Source organism: Heterocephalus glaber, unplaced genomic scaffold (assembly GCF_053883595.1).
Source record: "Heterocephalus glaber isolate CG9 unplaced genomic scaffold, H.glaber_assembly_v1.0 deba00001457, whole genome shotgun sequence".
Taxonomy (NCBI): Eukaryota; Metazoa; Chordata; class Mammalia; order Rodentia; family Bathyergidae; genus Heterocephalus; species Heterocephalus glaber.
Genome location: NW_028258305.1, coordinates 34815049 through 34836922, shown reverse-complemented (window position 1 = coordinate 34836922; position 21874 = coordinate 34815049). Strand labels below are relative to the sequence as shown.

Here is a 21874-nt window from a genome sequence, read left to right as displayed (position 1 = left end):
ACATTGAACAAAGGCAATACATTTCTTCCTTTACAGATGTTGATTTGCTTTCCTCAAGGGCATTAGAGGTTGAAAATTACTTCTTTTTTTTTTTAAAAAAAAGTCCTTCTTTCTTTTCTATTTGTTACAGCATATAACCAGCACAACTCTTCTGATTAACTGACTGTGACTGGGTACTTATTTTGACTCTGCATAGCTCAAAAAGAAAGAAAGGGGGAAATAACAGGAAGGTTAGTGAAAATTCCCCATGATAAGTACTTAGCTAAATGTTGGAACTAAAGAAGAGAAACAGAGAAGACATCAAAAAAGGTGCCAGTACCTAACAGAGGGCATGCACAAGGTAGAGCTGGAAGAAGAAGAGAGTAAGGCTGCATACAAAGAAAGTGGAGAGACAGGTTACCATGAGCTGATGCCTCAACTTGACCAGCAGGGGGTGGAGCACTAACTCGAAGCAGTTGCGCTTGGCCGAAGCAGAAAGGCTACGTTTCCTGAGAGCCACTCCAGGGGAGAAGATGCCCACGGTGTGGGGGGGATGGATACCCTTGGGCATCCCTGCGCTTGGGAAGTTCAGACAGGTACAGAGGCCTGAGAGGATGGCTCTGCAGAGTCCCAAGAGCTTGGACAAGGCCCCCTTCCCTCCTTTCTGCCTCCTTTGAGCCTGGCAATTCTACCGTTTGCAGTAATTTGCAGTCTCCTATTAGGTCCAGTGCTAGCAAGAGAGAGGAGCTAGACTTGAGAAGAAGTGTCTGGCTTGGGTATTGAATGGTGAGGCTTCTTTAGCTCTTGGTCCTTTGTCCTTCATCCCTTTTCTTGTCCAAGGCTTTCCATCACTGTAAAGACAAGGTATAAATACACCAAAATACTATTTCAAATGATCAGTAGGCCTCTTTTTCTGTTTCTGATAGAAGATTGTCACATCAGCATGTATTTTAGGGCACTGCATTTAGTTTTTTGTTCTTTTGAGACAAGGTCTTGCTCTGCCTTTTGATACTCGATAGAAGTTTATTTCTATTACTAGCTATAATCTCTTAGAAAATGATATTTTGATGCTTACAAAATATTTCATTTACACTTTGGGATCTCTTTGTTGGTAACAAATTAGGCCCTTACTCCCCTGAAAGTGTAACCGGACTGAGGGTTTCCCCCCATTATTCTAGAAAATACTATCCTCTATATGGAGGGAAACTTCTGATATGATTTTCACTGTTAATAATTATGAGACAAATCCCAGAATGAATGATTGCCCACACATGCTTCTACACTGAGTAAGATTTCACTTATTAAAAATCAGGGTTGAGCTGGGTGTGATGCTGTACACCTGTAATCCTAATACTCAGGAGGCTGAGCCAGGAGGATTGCCACAAGTTAGAGACCACCTGTACTACACAGTGAGTTCAAGGATGGCTTAAACTACATAGTAAGACCCTGTCTCAAAAAAAAAAAAATCAAGGTTGACAGTTTAACAGGCTAATTATGGTTCTGAAATCCCCAAGGGGACTTTAACCATAGTTTTTCAGACATTCACTTTGCCAAATAAGCCACTGTCAGATATATCTACTGTACCCTGAAGTGCAAGAGCAACACTGATTTGGGGAAGTGTCGCTCTTGCTATACCAAGAGGTCAGACACCCAAGTTCAGAGTAATGGCTGATCTTGATTGTCAGCTTGGTCGGCTTGAGCGATGCCTAGATTAGTCGAGCATGCTCCTGGGGGTGTCTGGGTAGGATTTGGGGGTGCGACATTCGGGACTGTGTTTGGTCCCTTCCTCCTTCCTCTCTGGATCTTTCCATCTTTCTCTTTTTTCTGGATGCCATGAATTGAGCAGCGTTCCCTTGCCATGCTCTTCTACATGATAATTCTGCGTAGGCACGAGCAGGCCTCTGACACTGTGCACCATAATAAATTTTCCTTCTTTAATTGTGTGTCAAGCATGTTGTCCCAGCAATGGAAAGGTGGCTAATGTAATCAGACACCATCCCAAACCAGATACTCCAAGGACTTTCCTTGGGGAGAAGGATGGTAAGCTAAGGCTGGGAAAACAAGGCCAGGAGAGAAGTATGACTCCAGAAAAATTTCCAAGATGGTTTACTACCTCTCTGAGCAGCAGGAAAAATGGCAGGTCAGTCCAACTTCTCAGCACACCCAACGGGGCAGCAGAATATCTACGATGTGCTGTATAAACTTGATAATTGCTGTTTCCACTTGCGCTGGCCGATAATCTTAGGTGCTCTGCTGAGCCCCAAAATGTTGACACAGTGCAGCACATAATGATGCAGAAGGTGGTCTTAGGGGACCTGAAGTCATTTCCTTTGACTCTTTAGATAAAGCCACATTTGATTTTCTTCAGGCGCTCCTCCTACGTTTGCCATCAGGCATCTGTGTGCACAGCAGCCCTGGGCTTTGAAGTCAAACCTAAGCATCGTGGGATGGGTAGTTAGGGTCTGCCCTCCTCAGGGATGGTCCACTTAGTCCTGGGGCTCTTCCAGCAAACCCAAGCCTGGAATTCTGAGAAAATGAAACCGAGCAGATTGTGTGTTTCAGGGCCACCTGAAGTGTAGCGCTGTTTCCACCTGCTGTGTGAATTCCTGCTTCCTTTTTCTTGCCAGTGAAGAGCCCTGGTGAAACTGTGAGTTGAGAGGGCCCAGGGACTGCCAGCCTCTCGTCCCCCTCACAAACACGATTCAACCTTCCACTGGTGGTGACCTGCCCTCCGGTGGGTCTTAGCAGCTGTTGGCAGTTTTGCACTAAAAGAAAACAAACTGAGGAATGTACTTCCCTGCATACTAACGAAATGGCCCGGCCAACTCAGGGGTGATGAGAAGGCTTTCGGAACCCAGGAGAATAATGATCCTCAGTCTCTGACCTCCTGGCACGGCTTGCTGTTTATCAGGAGGCACATGTGACTGGCTAAGACGCTGAGCTGGGGCTTCAAGGAAACAGCTGCTGCTGGTGTACTTGGCTTTTGGCAGCTGGACAGGCAGAACACAGAGACAAAACCACCCCAGTAAGTAACTGCAGACTTTCAAGCTGTGTGTGCGCGTGTGTTTGCACAAGCTACCAACAACTTATTTTATTTTGATTTTGGTTTCCCTCTGACTCTGTAGAAGGAAATGCCTTATTTGTACCTGTTAATACCCATTTGTGCTTTTACTAGCCATTGAAGAACCTGTGATTTTTAGCAACGTCGTCTTCTAGCTTTGCAAGGGATGAATGTGGCATCTTCCTTTATTCCTGTCTGAGGAAAGAGCTTGTTTCCAGGTGTCTGGGATTTGTATGGCCCATAGCACTTAGCTTCAGAGCCAAGATTCAGTCAGGTAACAAAGTACAGAACTCATGGAAGTGAGCTGACTAGATTTAATTTTAATCAATTTTATCATTAAAATTTCAAAGCATAGTTGTTCAAAATCACTTGTGAATTTATTGTGCGGCTGGCTTGACCATTACTGGTTGACTTGAAGACTATTTTTCTTAACAATGTATAAGTGGTTGTACTACTGAGAAGTGACAAGGTAATACTTGATTAGATTAGAAATCGTATTCAGATTTCATGCATGTTTTCCAACTCATTGAAAGCTATCTTTTTTCACTGAGTTAATTCACTCCTGATATTTTAAAGCTAAAATTTTCCGTTGCTCCTGGTCTTTCTTGTTTTAGTGTTTCTGTGATGCTTGGGCTCTTGTTTCTTTGTTTATGACATGGATTGTGAAAGTGCTGCCTGAAGCCGATTGTCCACACTGGGGACCTGGCATACAGAGACCTGAGAAGATGTCCTTTCCAGGGTCATTCAGCAACAGGGAGTTTGCTCTGCAGAGAGCTGCAAGTGGTGCCATGCTGGGACAGAGTTTAGAGGTATTTGTCCTTCTCTGGAGGTCACCAGCCAGAATGGATAAGAGGAAAGAAAAAAGAGGAAAGTTGAGGAGGCAGGACCTGGAATAGATGACGTAGCCTCTGAAATTGACAGGCTTCTCAATCAGAGGCGCAAGGAGATGACAAAGCAGCTTCCTTTTCCAAATTACCCGGACAGCATTGAGGGGAGCGGGTGGTTGTTTTCATTTGATTTCTCATTAGACAGTGTTTGGCTTGCAGTGAACCAGGGCACTCGGAAGTGTGACTGAGGGACCAGTGAGTAGGCTCATGTTGTGCAATATGCATGGGACTTTTGGCCCTTCCCCGGGGGAACTCTGCTTTCTCTCCCACTGCCAGGCACCTTTTGTTGGATGTGGAGATTGGATGGAAAATGACCCAAGGTATGTTGGTTCTGCCCACAGGATTCCCTCAACACAATTGGGCTGGAGTACCTCATTAGCAGCCGCAGATGCCCCAATGGGAAAAAATGGCTAGCCTGGCAGAGAGATGTTCTTCCCCTTATTTCTTAAAATATAGAAGAAACCACAGTCTTGAGTGTCCAATGAGAAAGAAATGGTTGCAACTCCTCCGTTTCTGTTTATGTCATTTGTGTGAAGGCCCTTGGGTCAGCTGGCATCCACATGGCCTGCGACTTCCCTGTTGGGGTGCAGGGGATCTGTTATTTCCCTGTGCCTACCATGCTGGGTCATTTTCTAAGGAGTTCACTTCTGGTTTAGTTTCTCTTTTTCTATATGTTGATAGTGGAAAAGAACTCTCCAGTGAAATCATGTTTTTAGAAAAATAGAGCCTCTCACAATAAAATACAGTATCTAATTGAGTCTAAACTAAAGACTGATCTCTGTAATTGTGACACTGTCATTTATGGTAATTTATAGGGCAAGGTGTAGTTCAGTGTTAGAGCATGTGCCTAGCGTGTGCCAGTTCCTGATTTTGATCTCTATCACTGGAAATTAAAAAGAGAGCCTATTAAATGGAATATCTGGCATGGAATGGTGGTGCATGCCTGTAATGACAGCTGCTCCACAGGCTGAGGCAGGAGGGTTGCCAGTTTGAGGGCTAGATGGAAAGTTGCAGGCAGCCTCGACATAGTAAGACCATGTGTGGAAAAAAGCAAAAAGAATGTCTAAATGGGAATGAGCATATTGTTTGAATTATACAACTGCTGAATTTTTGAAAGTTCACAGATCTTGAGCAACTCAATGAACTTTCAAAATGCTAATGGAATAATAATAAAAATAATTACTTTAGACACATTAGAATATATCATTATACTCAAAGACTTTTAGATCTGGATAGGAATTAGGAATGTTTAGTTTAGCACCTTCATTTTGTAGATGAGGAAATTGCGATAAATGTATCTGAGTCACAGTGCTGAGCCGGAAAAGAGAGTAGTTCTGGTACTGTTACAGGGTAATATTAATTCCAGTAATTATAATGTACATTTATTGTGCTCTTACCATGCCAAGGGATTATATTTTTATAGAGTCTTCATATAACCCTATGTGCTATATGGATAGATGGTGATTCACAGTGGTTCAGCTTAACAAGTTTTTGCTATCTTTTTTTTCTGGTACCAGGGACCGAACTCAGGACCTTGTGCTTGTGAGGCAGGTACAGCACCACTGAGCTACATCCCCATCCCTCAACAAGTTTTTGACTCTAGAAAAGTGTGAAAGTGATAGGCATCCAGTGGAAACCGTACTGGGAATTTTGAATTTGGATCTTTTCATGAACTAGTGATATGTTGTATAATCAATCCTTTCTTGAGAGGCAGGGCAGCAACCACAGATCATGGGGGAGACAATCAACCTACATTGCCCAGAGTTGGTAAGCAGGGCCGTTCAGTAGGTTAAGTGCATGAAAATGCATTTTCAACTAACCACATTTTCAACTTTTGATGGGTTGATTGGTATGTAACCCACTGTAAGTTAAGCAGCATTTGTATATTATTCTTCTTCCAGTTTCACATAAGGAGAAATGAAGGCGTGGAGTCCCCTTAGATACATACAGGAGTGACATCCAGATCTGATACCAGAACCTACACACGTTAAAAAATAAAAATGCACTTTATGGTGAATCCCACACCGTTAAGCTTAAAAGCCCATGAAATGCAAATGAGAGAATTTCCAGCACAATAAGATTAGATGCACAGTGTGTGTTAAGGGCTTTCCAAACCCTACATGACAGGAAGGGCTAGGTTTCCCCCTGTGACAGTGCGAGCCTGGGCCACACAGCAGCACTGACCGGCAGTGTGTTTTTCTCTTTGGAGACAGTGCACAGTGACGGCCCTTGCACAGGAAAGGCCAGCAGCTGAGAGCTTTGTCACTACCTGGAGTGCACTGCTCTCACTGTCCCCTCTGGCCTATCCCTTTTTTCCTGTCACTCCTTTCTTTTGGAGAACACCTGCTCCACCCATGCCCCACCCCTAGTTGCTGGCTTAGTTTTAGTGAAACCTTCATGCAACCTGCTCCTCGTGGCTCTGGTGGAAGGCTGGTTGTTCCAGCAGATTGTTATGAAGAGAAACAACCCAGGCTTTCACTCTGCTATTGCTTGCTCTGAGGTATGGCCCCAGAACGGGGCTTGGCTGGGAGGGAACAGACTTGTGCTTCTGTCTGCAGACTGTGATGCTGCCTGCACCCTCCATTTGCTCCGAGTCACATTTCTCTCCCCACATGCTACATATCCACACACTGCCTGTCTCACCTGTGAACCTGCGGCTTTTCTGGGTCATGAGACAGAACCCTTACATAAACTTGCTTCTTGAACCCTTTCAAAAGTTTCAGTTGGGTCTCCACATTCCTTCTCCTGGTTAAATCTGAAGATTGTGATAGCACAGCACTTGGTGATAACATAGAAGCAGCGGTGGAGCTGGAAAAGTCCTTTGGTTAGTCAGGGGGAAGAGTAAGCAAGTAGCCCATGCATGTATGTCTTTGAGAAAATTTTTCGTGTTTGTTCAAGGTCATTATGATAAGATTACATTTCTGTTTTGTTGTTTGTTTGACACAGGGTCTTCCTATGTAGTTCAGGCTGACCTTGAACTCACTGTATAGTCCAAAGTGACCTCAAACTCACAGCAATTCAAATTCTGGGATTACAGGTGTGTGCTTCCGTGCCTGTCTAAGATTACATATTTTGAGGATGAAGCTATTCACAGAAAGAAAAGGAAATTTGTAATCTTTAGTTCCACCTGCCCAGGGCCTTAAGCCCAACTCAACAGTAGTTGTCTATGCGGTCAGACAAGCCAGAACCACTGGGAATTAGCTCCAATGGAAGTTACAGTCACCCCTCAATATTCTTGAGGATTGGTCTCTGGACTCAATGAGTCCAAGGACACTCACGTTCCTTATAAATAATGGCATAGGGTTTGCATACAACCTGTTCATGTCCTCCTGTATACTTTAAATCATCTCTAGGTTACCTATAATCTCTTCTATAACATAAACACTATGTAAATAATTGTTAACTGTATTGTTTAGGGAATAATAATAAGGCTGTAGCTGTTCAGAACAGGTGTAATTACTTTTGAAAATATTTTTGATCCTCGGTTGGTTGAATCTGTGGACATGGAACCCAAGAAGGAGGCCACAATGCCTCTAACCCTGGCTGGGAACTTCTTATTTCCATGGAAATTGGCACAGTGTAGTGGGTGTTATATAGAAACTCATGAAATGGACTCAGAATTCTAACAGAGTGCACCAGACAAGCTCCAGGGCTGTTTTGAAGCAATACAAAATGCTTGATTAATTTGGGGGGAACTCTTACAGTAAGGAAATAAATTCTGTGATGCAGTGCTTATTTTGTTTACATGTGCCACATTGTTTTATTATTATTGCTATTATTATTATTAGTCTTTTTTTTCAGACAGGGCCTTGCTATGTAGTTCAGACTGGCCTTGAACTCACTATGTAGCCCAGGCTGACCTCCAATTTGCAGCCATCTACCTCCCTTAGCCTCTCAGGGGATTCCAGGCATGCACCACCACATCCAGTTCTAGATCGAGTGTTTTAAAGGTATCTGTTCCCAAAGAGTTAAAATCCTTGGCATCCCCTTTCCCAGTATATCAATTGCTCATTTATAGTCTGTGGTGTTAACTGCTGGACTCTTATGTTCTCATTGCTTTATGAGATTTGATATTTTTCAACTAGTCATTATACTTCCAGTCTGTGCTTTAGTCTTTGAGCCCAGCTTTGGCATCAAGATAAATCCCTGCAATTATATGGGAATTTAGTGGCATAAGGTACTTTCTTGCCCTTTGTCACAGTCCTGTGAAAGAGGGAGGACATCATCACCATTGTGTACAGAGAGAATGAGAGAAAATGAGTAACTTGTCCATGCTCATAGAATAAGGAACTAACAAATTCAACTCAGCCTGCAGTCTGCTGACTTCCAATCTCAGGCCCTTTCTCTTCCTATATGCTGTCATCCAGAGAAAGACCAATTTTGACTTTTTCATGATCATATGCTTAGATATAGCCCTGTGGGATAAAAAGTATCATAACTTGTCTCATTATCTTCTCATAGGCGAAAAGAAAATAGATGCCTGATTTGTAGCATGCCATTCCATTTGTATTCTTGATGGAATTTCCAAAGCCTATGTGCAATTGACCTCAAACAAGGAACCTCTTATAATAGTTCATACACAATACTATTTGCTTAGGGTAACATTTAAAACAGAACTCAGTGATCCTTTTCCTTCCCAGTGTGATTGAGTTGGAGTCAAATCTACTATGGTGTGATACAGCATTCACCTGTAAGGAGATCTGGTTGTTTTCTGAGATAGAGAAAATGAAGTCTTCCCTCCAGCACACACTCTCTCTGCCCAACAAGAGCATCAGCACACTTGGAAGTTCTGCCTTCTTAAGGCAGCTGTATTTCCATGGAGCAAGAGTGTACTCTGACCACAGGAATAGCATACAAGGTAATCATCTATCCCCTTGGTGCAATTATCTACCCACAAACACACAAGAGAGTTTTAGTTTGCTAGAGTAATCAAGACTTTCCACTATCAGTCAACTTTCTGTTATGGAAATCCAGTTCATCGTCCAACAGCGTTATTAGTAAGATGGCAAGGTCAAAAGATGACAGCAGATGAGCTCTGATGATTTTAAGTGCAGCTCACGCTGCAATGGCCAGGGGAAAATTAAGCAACACCTTTGCGACCGTAAGAGCTGCTTAGGCTTTATTTTTTAGGTAACTTACTTGAGCGTGTTTAAGACAGCCTTCTTTGAATTAAAAAATTTCTGAAAGACATTTAATCCATGAACTGACAAAGAGTATTTTTCTTTAGTGACTATTGCAATCATCAGAATTTTCTGCACCTGTCAAAAGGACAACAAGGAAAGAAAATAAAAAAGAGAAATGAAATGATAAGCTAATGACAGATTTTACTGAATTACAGCTTGCAGGATTTGAAGCAATATGAATCTTAATGCCACTATTATAAGTGGAGGATTCCACTCAATATACACATAATTTTTGTAAATGCAGACATCCCAACATCTTTTAAGTTTCTATTTGATCAGATGGGCAATTTTATTTTCTGAAGGCTTCTCTATTTGCCAGACACTGTTTTATTTTTCATTTAATTTAGTGTTCAGACAGACTTGTCCTCACCCCACAAGATGTCCTAAGACCCTGTATAGATCATTATGTCGTTGATCTGCTTTAGTATTATAAATATATTTGGAGTTTCAACTTGGCACATGTTCCTGGAACAGTCTTTGGCAGAGAACTAGTAATGTGATGAAAATTACATGTGAAAAAATTAAATCCATATCTAATCTGACAATTTGATTTTAGTAACTGCCTTTGAATGTCTGTAAGTGATTTGAATGGCTTTTCTTTCCCTGTCTGCAGTGTTTATATAGTTGTAGAGACCTAAACAATTAATGAATTGGCCAAAAGAGAAGAGTAGCAGTTTAAGAGAACAACTCAGGCAAAGAGGCCATGGATCTATGATAAAATCAGATTCCAGTTATTTTTTTTCTTAGTCATTCCTCTGGCTTTTTTTAAAAATAAAAAATTTCTCTCCACTCAACAATTCAAAATGGCCCTAACCAAGTTTCCTTGGAGTCTTCTATTTATATTAACTTTGGGAAGGCGTCATGAGGGATTCCTTCCTGGAATTCACACATACAGCTCAGTTTTATAGAACATGAGACCTGGAATGAAGGAGCTAGGAAAAAGAAATGTCTTTTTCCAGCCACACTGTAACATGCCTCATGACTATCAAGGATGAATCTTCTCAGATCTCCAGTCAATATAGATTTCTGGAATTCATTAACTACTCCAGAATTTTAAGCAGTTTTAAATTGAAGAACTGAGTATTATCTCCATAATTGGTTCTGGGAAACTCAGACCATGAGTTCAGCTTGACTGAATTTGGGAATCTGCCCAGCTTCCAGTTCTGTTTTTCTAAGTAGTAAGTATTTCATTTATGTGTGGAATGCCTGTATTCTCAATCCTATGTGTTGACAGGATGTTTTAGGGATTTTTTTTTTCTTTGAGGGCAAGGCCAGTGCCCAATCCGAAGGATGATGCTAGAGATTTCTCTAGCCCATTTATCTCTCCAATCTCTTAGTTCTGAAACAAACCTGCTTCTTTCTGTCTTCCTTCTGTAGTAGAAATTTATACTGTGTCTGTTCTAGGGAGAAAAAAAAAAAAAGCATTTATTTTCACCTTACCCAGAAGGGGACTGTGGGCACTCTTATGAAAGAGAAAAATTTCAGAGGTCAAGTACCTTGTACCTGGTGAGAACACAAACCACTGAGTCACTTTCTAGTTCTCCTCTGCACGAAACAAAGTACGATAAAACCTTGGATTGCGAGTAACTTGTTCTACAAGTGTTCTGCGAGAGGAACAAACATTTCTAATAAATTTTAATACATTTCTAATAAGTAAGTGATATCTTGCAATATAAGTAGTATGTGACCTGAACATCACATGATCCCTACTGAGCCAATGGTTCATCTCTCTCTCTCTCTCTCTCTGGGATCGTGGGTGACCATTCTCCAACAGCAAGTGGTTATGGAGGAGTTCTCATCTGCAGAGTAGGAGGAGCAGCATAACACTCCACTGTGTATAAATACATTTTCCTTATCTATTCATCTGTTGATGGACATATGTTCTGTTTCCAAGATCTAGCTATTATAAACTATGCTGCTATAAACATGGTATACATGTATCCCTCTAAAATGATGCTTTTAACTCTTTCAGTGATACCTTGAAGGGGGATGGTTGGATCAAATGAAATTTCTACTTTTAGTTTTTTGAGGAATCTCCACACTATTTTCCATAGTGGTTATACTAGTTTACATTCCCACCAACAATGTTGAAGAGTCCCTTTTTCTCCTGCAGCCTCACCAGCATTTGTTATTATTAGATTTTTTGGTATAGCCATTCTTTCTGGCATAAAATGGCATCTCAGTATAGTTTTAATTCACATTTCTCTGATGGCCAGCAATGTTGAGCATTTTTTTCACATATTTATTGGCCATTTGTATATCTTCTAAGAAGTGTCTATTCATTTTGGTGGCACATTTTTGATTGGGTCTTTTATTTGAGGGAGTCTACTTTTTTGAGTTCTTTATATATTTTTAATTTTAGTCCTCCTACCATGGCAAAAATTATTTCCCATTCTGTAGATTGTTTCTTCACTCTATTGGTTGTTTCCTTTGCTGCTCAGAAGATTTTTAATTTGACATGATCTCATTTGTTGATTCTCTTGTGCCACTGGGGTTCTGTTCAGAAAGTCCTTGCCTATGCCTATGTCTTTAGGAGTTGGACCTATTTTATCTTTCAGGAAGTTAAGTGTTTCTGTTTTAACATTTAGATCTTTGATCCATTTTGATTTTAGTTTAGTACATGGTGAGATATATGGATCTAGACTCGATATCTACATGTGGATATCCAATTTTCCCAGCATCATTTATTAAAGAGGCTATCTTGCTTCTAGTGGATGTTTTTGGCTTCTTTGTCAAAGATCAAATAGCTGTATATGCCTGTGGTTGTTTCTTCTTCTATTCTGTCCTATTGATCCACATACCTGTGTTTGTGCCAGTACCATGCTGTTTTAGTCACTGAAGCTCTATAACTTTAAGTCTGGGATTGTGATACTTCCTGCTTTGCTTTTGTTACCTAGAATTGCTTTTGCTATTCTGGGTCTCTTCTGATTCCATATAAATTGTTTTTTCTTGCTCTGTGAGAAATGATGTTGGTATTTTGATTGGGATTGCACTAAATCTGTGTATCAGTTTTGGAAGTATAACCATTTTTATTACATTGGTTCTGCCTATCCAGGAACAGGAGATGTTTTTCCATTTTCTGATGCTCACCTCAATTTCCTTTTTCAAAGTGATGTAATTTTCATTGTAGAGGTCTTTTACTTCTTTAGTTAGGTTAATACCTAAGTATTTAAATTTTTGATGCTATTGTTTTAGTATTGTTTTCCTAATTGCCTTTTCAGTGAGTTTATTATTAGTGTATGGGAATGCTACTGATTTTGTGTGTTTATTTGCATTTTCTTTTTAATCATAGCTCTCCTTGTGTCTGTGTTAAAAACTCATGCTCTCTATGCAAAGAACAGCCATTCTGTGGTGTCTGGATTCTCCTGGCCCTGTCATGCAGCTGACATTATATCATACCCTATACATACCCATTTCTATTGGAGGAGAGCTTCCGAAAAACAAATCACCCTAGATTTTGTGGATTCGTGACTAGAATCATCCTAGACTTTGTGGGTACAGTCTCTTTTTTAGCTCCTACCCAGAACACATTCATTGTGTTCATTATTGAAGTGTTCTCTCAATTGTGGTGCTGTGCACATTGTGCAGGCTGGTCCTGCAGAGTGAAACATCTGATGACACTCAAAAGTCATTATTTTATCTCACACAGTGACAGGTATAAAAAAGTTCATGGCTACAAGACTAGCTGATTAACTAACAATTACAGTTTGCTTTAAATTATATTTGGTTTTTATAAGAAGTGACATAATATTGGCACCAAATTGAGTGATCATATTCATTCCTTTAAAATTACTTTGGCGTCATGATTATAGATAGCTAAAAGGGCCAAGCAGAGCTTGAAGCAGGATTAGTGTAACATATCTCATGCTATTTTATTTCTTTGTGATTTGAAAGAAATACTGCCTTTAACCTCTCTGTGAAAGTTATAAGAACTTTTACTTAAGCTAGTGTTGATGGTATTAAGATATAAGAATTGAGAATTTATCTTTTTCAGCTACAATGATTACTGAGCCATATGTCATGCATAAAATTCTACAATTTATCTGGAATTCTATCTCACATCAAACTTGTGGAAGAGAGACTAATATATCTGATAAATTGTTTTGAGTTTTAATTTCTATATTTGGAAATTTAACTGAACCAAAAACTTTTAAAACCTCAGTAAATATAGTCTAGTTTATAGATCCTTTTACATAGAAGCCAGAATTTACATTTAGGTAAGAAAAGTAATAAGAAAAATCCAAAACATATGTTCATATAAGATGATTCATTTAGTACTTTTAAACATATTCTTTTGCACTATATGTTGCACAAACATGAATAAGAGTATAAACTTTATCCCACAGGACATCACCACCTAGTTAAGCTGATTGTTAAAATACTATTACAATAATCACTTTACAACACACAAATATATGTTCTGTTGAGGAGTGTTATACAATGTTCCATGGGAGTTCAAGGAAAGGAGATTACTGTATCAGAATGAGTCAAGGAAAATTCCATAGAGTTGATGACTTTTGGGCTGGGTAAAAAAGAATTAGTAGTCATTGTTCAAGAATAAAAAAACAAAACAATATTCTGAAATAGTCCACTCCAGGAATAGCATGTAACTTGGTAGGGGCGAATCATGGAGCACATATTGGAAGAGAGAGGGAAGAAAGGGCTCAAACACAAATTGTTTCCAGATGGTTAAGAGCAGTGTTTGCTCTTCTAAAGCATTTAGATATTTTTGAGAACTATTTAAAGTTTTTTGTAAAAACCCTTGTTATTATAGGAAATTTCAAATATATAAGAAAATAGACAAAATAGCATAATGAACCCACAAGTATTCATTGCCAACTTTAACAACTTTCAATTTATGGTCCACCTTGTTTCATTTACATGTCCACTCATGTTCCTTTCTTCTCACTTTAGTTTTGAAGCCAATATTACATATTGTATCATTTCATCTGCAAATACTTTAGCATGAATTGCTGGAAGTTGAGTTCTCTTTAAAAATCTGTGATATTATTAATATACCTAAAATAGTTACTAATAATTTGTAGCTATTATTGTAGTTTGTCAAGTAGAAGAATGATATATTTGCTTTCTGGTAAGAACACTCTGAAGGCAATGAAAAGGACTGACTAAAGAGAAGAAAGTATCAAAGACAAAGAAGACTGCAGAGACAGATTTGAAGCAAGGCAACGGTAACAAGAGTGGATTAATTTTCAGAATATCTAAAAAGTTGAGAGTTCTTGAGATCAATTGTCCATGGTGGTGCGAGAGACGAGGGAGTAGAGGAAGATTTGGAAGTTTCAACTTGGATAATCAGCATGTGAAAACAACATTAACTGATGTAGTGTAAGAAATTCTTAAAAGCAATTTAATCTAGTTCAGCACTAGATGGAGAATGTTGGAAACAAACTCCAAAATAACTTCCTATTACCCTCAAACAAAACTTTGAGACTTGGCACATTTGGAGTAATTTTGATTGCTCCATTTTGAGAAAGCTGTTAACAAAATTTGGAGGACGTATAGCAAATAGCATCTAAAATGTTCAGGAAAAGAGAGGAACTGCTTGGACAGACTAAAAACTAAGAACTCTTCAGATTACATATCTTGAAAGGTTATAAAATCATCAAGGCTCATGAACATGACTTACTCACCAAACCCAAATCACTAGAATTTAAAATAATGAAAGGAAATTCCCTCTCATCTTATAATGAAAATATTCAGACAAACAAAAAAGTTGCAAGAATTAGACAGTGAATACCCATTTATCACCAATTCATTTCTACAATTTAGTGTGTTTTAGTCCTCTTAGTATAATTTTAGATGCTTTTTAACGCATCTGTTTGTTTATCCACTCCTCTCTCTATCCATTGGTTCATATCTATTTTTTTCAAAATAAATTGTAGATAGCACTACGTTTATCAGCTTTATTCCTAAACACCTTATTGTGCATATCATTTACCAAACTTCAGCATTTGTTTAGGCATATGTTATATTTTCCTCAAGAGAGATTAGTCTTGTATTACACTTATTTTCTCAAAAAGAAAGGTGATTCCAAAGGAACTAACACAATTCATGGCTGATTAAGAAACTGAGACCCTCTTGATCCTCAGAAGTTGTTGTCATATTATCATACAGAGCAGTCGCTTTCTACTACAAAACAGCCTCAGGCACTGTTAAGTACTGGCGTGGCAATGCCATGCCCATCCCAATAAATATACACTACATTTGAACATGGAGAAACTGAGACTCAGATATATAAGCCTTTTGCCCATAAGTGAAAGAACTGGTTCTAGAACAAATCACCTCTAATAGTTTGCCTCTGACTACTCTGCAGAGTAATAATGTGATGGAACAGATGATTTATAAGTAAAAGGCAATTTATTCATTTTACATAAAGTCATCATGAGATTTCTCATTATGCGAGAGTAGCTAAGCAAGGGGAAAGGAGATAAAATTTTCTCACAAAAATAACTCCTCATTCACATATAGGAAAAAACCCTGCCAGTCAGTAGGATAGAGAACAAGTTTGGACCTATTAAGTTTTCTTAAATATTCTCACTTATGTCAAATTTTAACATGGTAAATGCTGCTGATTGGTTCAAGAATTAAAAATCAGGCTGTGGGGCTGGAGGTATGACTCAGTGGTAGAGTACATGCTTAGCATGTGTGAGGTCTTGGGTTCAAACTTTGGCACCAAAAATACATATTATATATTCAGGGTGAGATGATGTCTAAAACATGTACTCATCAAAATATTTATTACTGATAAAGATACCTAGTATTTATTTGAAAACTGAAAAATGCAGTCAAATAGCCAGACATCTGCCTGCACAAAAAGCAGACATTCTGATACTAGAAAAAAATTAGGCATTTGATGGACTTTTTCAGTTTCTATTTTGATGTTATAATTTCAATCTGTGTCAGCGGCTCTCAACTGGGAATGATTTTACCACCTAAGGAGCAGTTGGCAATGTCTGAAGACATGTTTTGCTTCCCAGTGGGGCTGGAGGTACAGACCTATTCATATCTAGTGAGTAGAGGCCAGGGATCCTAGGCCAGGTAAACATCCTACAATGTACAGGACAATGACAGAGAATTATTCGCCCACAAAGGCCAATAATACCAAGCTTCAGGAACCCTAGTCTGTACGAACCAATTTAAAAATCCCATGTGCCTTCAGAACACTTTAGAAGAATTTCATGTAACGTTGCTTCTTATTACTGCTGTTGAGCTGTAAGTGGTGATGACTTCATACCCTCAGTGAAACACTTCTGCAGCCACCCTAATGAGAGAATTTGCTGTAAAGTAACCTCAGTGTAGGGTCCATAAAAGGCTGAACTGAGCATCTCACAAGGCTCTTGAGTATCCATAAGATCCGATGGTGGCTTGCAAGGATCCAGGTACTTAGCAGACGAACAGTCAAAGCAGTGAGGGCTACATTATTGATCAGAACAAGAAAAAGGAGCATTAGGCCCTAAAGCAGGGGAAAGTTCATCCTAGGATTGGAGAAGTTCATTTCTCTGTTTCCCTCATTCCTCTTCAAACACTCAGGAAGGAGAATGGAGGGCATGAAAGTCAGGCCAATTCTACACTCGTGCTACCAACTTGATAACTGATTATTTCTGATTTATGGTATTCTCCTGCATCCTCTCCTGACTAATTGATGACATTTCTGTGTCTGTAATCCTGTTCTCTTTCATTCATGTTACAATTGTGCCCATCACTTACCTTTCATTATCCCCCCTTTTTCTGAGTTTTCAGCTTCTTCCTTTCAACTAGAGAAGCCCTTTCTGTACATAAATGTGGTTCAGTAACTCTCATCTTATAAAACATCTTTTGCTCCCAATAGCTCTGCCAATTTCTCTTCACTCAATCCTAGCCCAACTTAGTAAGCTTGTGTTCCACGCACGCTGTCTTTATTCCCTTCTATTCTTTAGATCACATCAACCTGGCTTCTGCCCACAACTCCAATAAAGATGCTACATTATTGTCAAGGTCCCCAGTGACCTCGTGGTGGCAGATGATGTTTAAAGAGCAGATGGTTGCTCCTCCTTTTGTTATTTGACTTAGTAGCATTCAATACAGCTGACTATTTCAACTTCCATGAGCACATTCTTCTTGTGGCCTCATGGTGCAACAGGCTTTTAAGTTTTCCTTCCCTTTCACAGGAACTATTCACAGTACTTTCTTGCTTCTCCTCCCCTCCTGATATTAGAAAGCCCAAGGTTTCTGGGTGGACTCTCTTGTCCTCTCCTTATACTTTCTTCCTGAGAGATCAAAGCCATGCATATGGTTTTAAATTCTATTTACATGGGGGTGACTCGATTTTAAGTTCTATCCAAGATCTTTACTTGGATCTTCGGATTTGTAAAATAAATGCAACTGAGCCACACGCATGTATTTTACAAGCACTTCAGCCTTCTTACATCCTGAGTACAACTTAGGTTTCTTCCTATGTACCCCCTTCCTCCATCCTACAGCCTTCTCCAAGTCTCAGTAAATGGAATTATAATCCAGCCAGTTTCTCAAACCTTTTGTTTCCTCACGTTCTCAGCTGAGTCTTGTCTCCAAGTCTCAGCTCTTGACTTAAATATCATCTCTTTAAAGAGATATCTCCTGACCACTCAGCTAAAATGATTGTTTTTACCATTCTCTATCTTAGCATTCCCTGTGGGTTTTCATTTATAGCTCTTACAACAACTTATGCTTACAGTAAAACCTTGGATTGCAAGTAACTTGTTCTACAAGTGTACCAAGAGATGAGGAAACATTTCTGATAAATTCTAACTTGATAAATGAGCGATGTCTTGCAATATGAGTGGTGTGTGGCATGGAACATCACATGGTCACATCTGACCCAGTGATCTCTCTTTCACTGCGGGATTGTAGAGATTGTCTCCCAGCAGCAAGATGTTTTGGAGGAGAACTCATGTGTGGAGGAGGAGAAAAGGACAGAGGAATCCTTCACTTCAAATGAGGTCAGGGAGATGTGTAAAATGTGGGAAAAAGTGCAGAATTTTGTGGAAAAACACCACCTGAATAATGCTGTAGCACTGCAAGCAATGACTCTGTTTAACAACAGTGCAATGGTCACATTTCCAAAAAATCTTCAAAGGGAGGCAAAAGAAAGTGTCATTGGATGGGTTCCTTGTTAAAATTATATGAAGAGAAAAAGATTCCATTCAGCCAATAGATTGCAGTGATTCCTTTAGTGACAGTGAAGTCATTCTACACAATAGCCCTCCTCTCTGTCTCCCTCACACCAGCCGTGAATGTTTTCAAAGGTAAGTGCAGGTTAATTTGTTTATTTTTCTTTATATTATGCACTTTCTCTATTAGTTCTTATTATATTACAGTATTGCAATCTTTTTATGTTGCTGTTGTTTGTTTTTTGAGACAGGGTCTTGCTATATAGTTCATGTTGGACCTGAATTTACTGTATAGTCCAAGTTAGCCTTGAACTTGCAGTGATCCTCCTACCTCCTGAATGCTGGGATTATAGACATGTGTCACCATGCCTGGCTTGTAATCATTTTTAATGAATATTTGGGGGTTGTAGAATGAATCATCTTAGTTTCTAATACTTCTTCTGGGGAAATTCACTTCAATATACAAGTAGCTTGGAGTACAAGCATGTCTCTGGAATAAATTATGCTCACAAACCAAGGTTATACTGTATTTGCAATTTTGTCCATCTACTTGGTTGATGTCGATTTCCCTCTGTACAGAGACCTGGTCTATTTAGTTCACCATTAATTACCAGTGCTTGGCATCATGTCTGGGAGGTAGAAACATATTTATTGAGTCAATAAAAAACTATTTGGATATTGGGATTAAAACTGGTGCTTTTATTTATTTAGTTTTGTCTCACAAGATAAGAATTTTTCTGTCAGTCATACTTTTATTTAGATTAAAAGATAACATTTAGCCACCACTCAGGAGGAAAAAGAAAAAAACCAAGATAATGATAAATTGATATTCAATTGGAAAATCACTTCTTTTTTTGTATTCTAATTTACTTATAATATAGAAATAATGCTATTTGTTGTGGTTAATATTTTGATGTTCCTCCAAAGCCTCATGCACTCATAGATGGAGCTTTTGCAAGGTGATTGGATCATGGGCTTGTGTTAATCATCAGAGAACAGTTCCACTGATGAGTTTATAGGTGACTTGCTATTAAGAGGTGGGATTTGGTCAGAAGAAGTGGGTCACTGGGAGCATGGCCTGGAAGGGTTTCTTTCTTCCCATCTCTCCTTTCACTCACTCTCTGCTTCCCCACCACCATCCCAAGAGCAGCTTTCCTCAGTTCTCCTCCACCATGACCTCTGTCATGCCATCCTGCCTTGGAGCCTGTTGATTATGGACTAAAATGTGAGCCAAAATAAACCTCTCCTTCCTTTAAGTTGTGAGTCTCAGGTACTGTGCCTCAGCAATGAAGAAAGTGACTATTCACTCTGCCAGAATTATTTTAAAAGATTATTTAAATTTAAAGGATTACTTTAATAATGCTTTGAAAAAAGTCATTAAATGCATATAGCTATACTTGAGATGGCGCAGAGATTCTATGTATTATCAATTTCTTCTTTCTGAGAACTATACCGAACCAATGTCTGAGCTCTTGAGGTTTGTGAACCAATAAAATGTCACCAGTCTTTATTGTTATGTCTTATTTGAAAGTGTGTTAGTCAGCTTTCCATCACTAGAACAAATACTCGAGATAATCAACTTATAAAGAGAAAAGGTTTATCTGGCTCAGAGGCTTGGAGTGTTCTATCCATTATAAGTTGGAACCCAGTGCTTTAGGCTTGTGGAGGCACCTCATGGTAGGAGCACTTGGCAGAGAGAGACTGCTCACCTGATGGCCAGAAAGTTAGGTGAGAAAGTCATGGATCCCATAGTCCCCTTTGAAGGCGCATGCCAGTGACCCAAACACTTCCCACCAGGCCCCACATCTTACAGTTTCTACCACCTCCTAGTAGTATCAACCTGGGGACCAAGCCTTTAATACAGGGACCTGTGGGGAACATTTCAGATCAAACGTTAGCAAAAGGACACCACTAGATAGTGTCTTAGTGATGTGGCTACAGTTGTGTACTGGCTGTGTGCTTTGGAGCCAGCCTCTTAGCCGCCCTGCCCTGTGGGAGGGGCCAAGCAAGACTGGTGGTCAGCACAGACAGCACAGTGGGCCCTGGCTGAGACCTAGGCCTGGGCACAGTGGACATCCTGGGATCTGACCAAGGTGCTGAAGGATAAGAGAGAAGGAAGCAACTTCACAGGAAGGAGTAAGGAGCAGGGTCTCCAGACCTCATCAGAGTCATAGTTACATTTGCAAAAATGAAAACCTTATGTTTTTAGAATTAGTTGTTCAGTCTGAGGTTGCTTGTGGAGTCTCAGGAGGAACTTAAAATTTCACTGGCTTAAACTTTTGTGACTTTAAAAAGCTGATGGTGAGTATATTCTAGCACAGTGGCAGAGGGGTGTAGGTTGGTGTGGGGCCAAAGCGACACTTGAAGGGCTCCCCTCATCATGACAATTCCATGATTTAAAACCTCACTGGAACTTGTATGTGATGCATTCCCAGATCCTCCAGCCAACTTAATACCAGCTATTTCCTTATGACTGGGTGCAGATTAAGGTCCTCCTAAAACAGATTTCACTGGACTCCTGCACAAGAGGACCCTTCTGGGTTTTCCTGCCCCCCAACATCACCCTGAAGCGCCAAAGCTTGAGCATGTGGGTACATGTATTACTACACCAAGAGTGCCAGCTGAGACCAACAAAAGACTCATCAGACCTCTCAGCTTCTCTGTTTCACCAAGCGCAGTTACCTGACCCACAAAGCAGAGTAAGCCAAGTGCTTTTGTGTGACACCAGCTAATACTGCCCGAGGGAAAAAAAATAACCAACTTAGACTAGAGCCCTGTCTTTTTTGACAAGCTAGAAGTTGAAGGTGCTGCTAGTCAGTGACTGATATCTTTATTTAGTGGCTTGGTCCCTGAATTCAGAGACTGAGTTGCAACTGAGTAAAAAAAATAGAAAATGAAGTCTTAGAGAAATGCACTGAGGTGCAAGCCAGATTTAATTCTCTTCAAGTAAGGTTGGTTGAACTAAGAATTGGTTAAACCAAATGTGTAACAGGACTGGATATTTGTCATTGTTACCTCTTGCTGTTACATTGCTCCCTGTGTCTTCTGTCTCAGTTTAGATGTTCTCAGACAATTAACACTGCCCTGATTGTAGACAACTGTGGTTTCCTAGTTTAGAACTAAGTCATGGTTGTACCTAATTAAACCTGTTGTATTCTTTTTTTTAAAAAAAGCTCATGAGTTTTTCCTTCTCTTTTATTTTGGGCAAATCCATATCCATTTGTTTTAAGGTTAAAAAATGATATATTATGTGCTGGAACCTCAAGGAATATTGTTTTTTTTTTTTTTTTTTTTTTTTTTTTTTTTTTGTCTTCTGAAATCCTCTGGGGAAATCAGTCTTTGAGTAGTGGTTATTAAACCTTTATTTCAGACCCTTTGGAGCCCTTGAGCAAGGCTATGGACACTCACTGTAGAATAAAAGCCCATACATACAAACACGAAAAATTTCACAAAATCCCACATTTGGCGTTAAGGTTTTTACAGATCTCAGATTCTTAAGAACTTTGCTATGGACTGAAAATTTTTTCCCCAGAATTCATATGTTGGAGCTCTTAATCCTCAATGTGACTTGTCTGAAAGTAGAATTGATAAGAAGGTAATTCCGGTTAAATGAAGCCA

The 21874-nt window shown here is 39.6% G+C and overlaps 1 protein-coding gene across 8 annotated transcripts in view; it reads left to right on the top strand.

Annotated features, from left to right (window-relative positions):
* Rasgrp3 (RAS guanyl releasing protein 3) overlaps window positions 1–21874 on the top strand; it is a 113764-nt gene that overhangs the window by 31318 nt on the left and 60572 nt on the right. The window contains exon 1 of one of the 8 annotated variants that reach the window (XM_004839282.3): window positions 964–3004. The exons of 5 other annotated variants lie outside the window; for them this stretch is intronic. The gene's annotated coding sequence lies outside the window, so the exon portion shown is untranslated. Of the gene's footprint in view, window positions 1–963; window positions 3005–8567; window positions 8786–21874 lie in introns of those variants that run through there. 2 more of the 8 variants (XM_087216482.1, XM_087216486.1) reach the window with 2 other exon arrangements.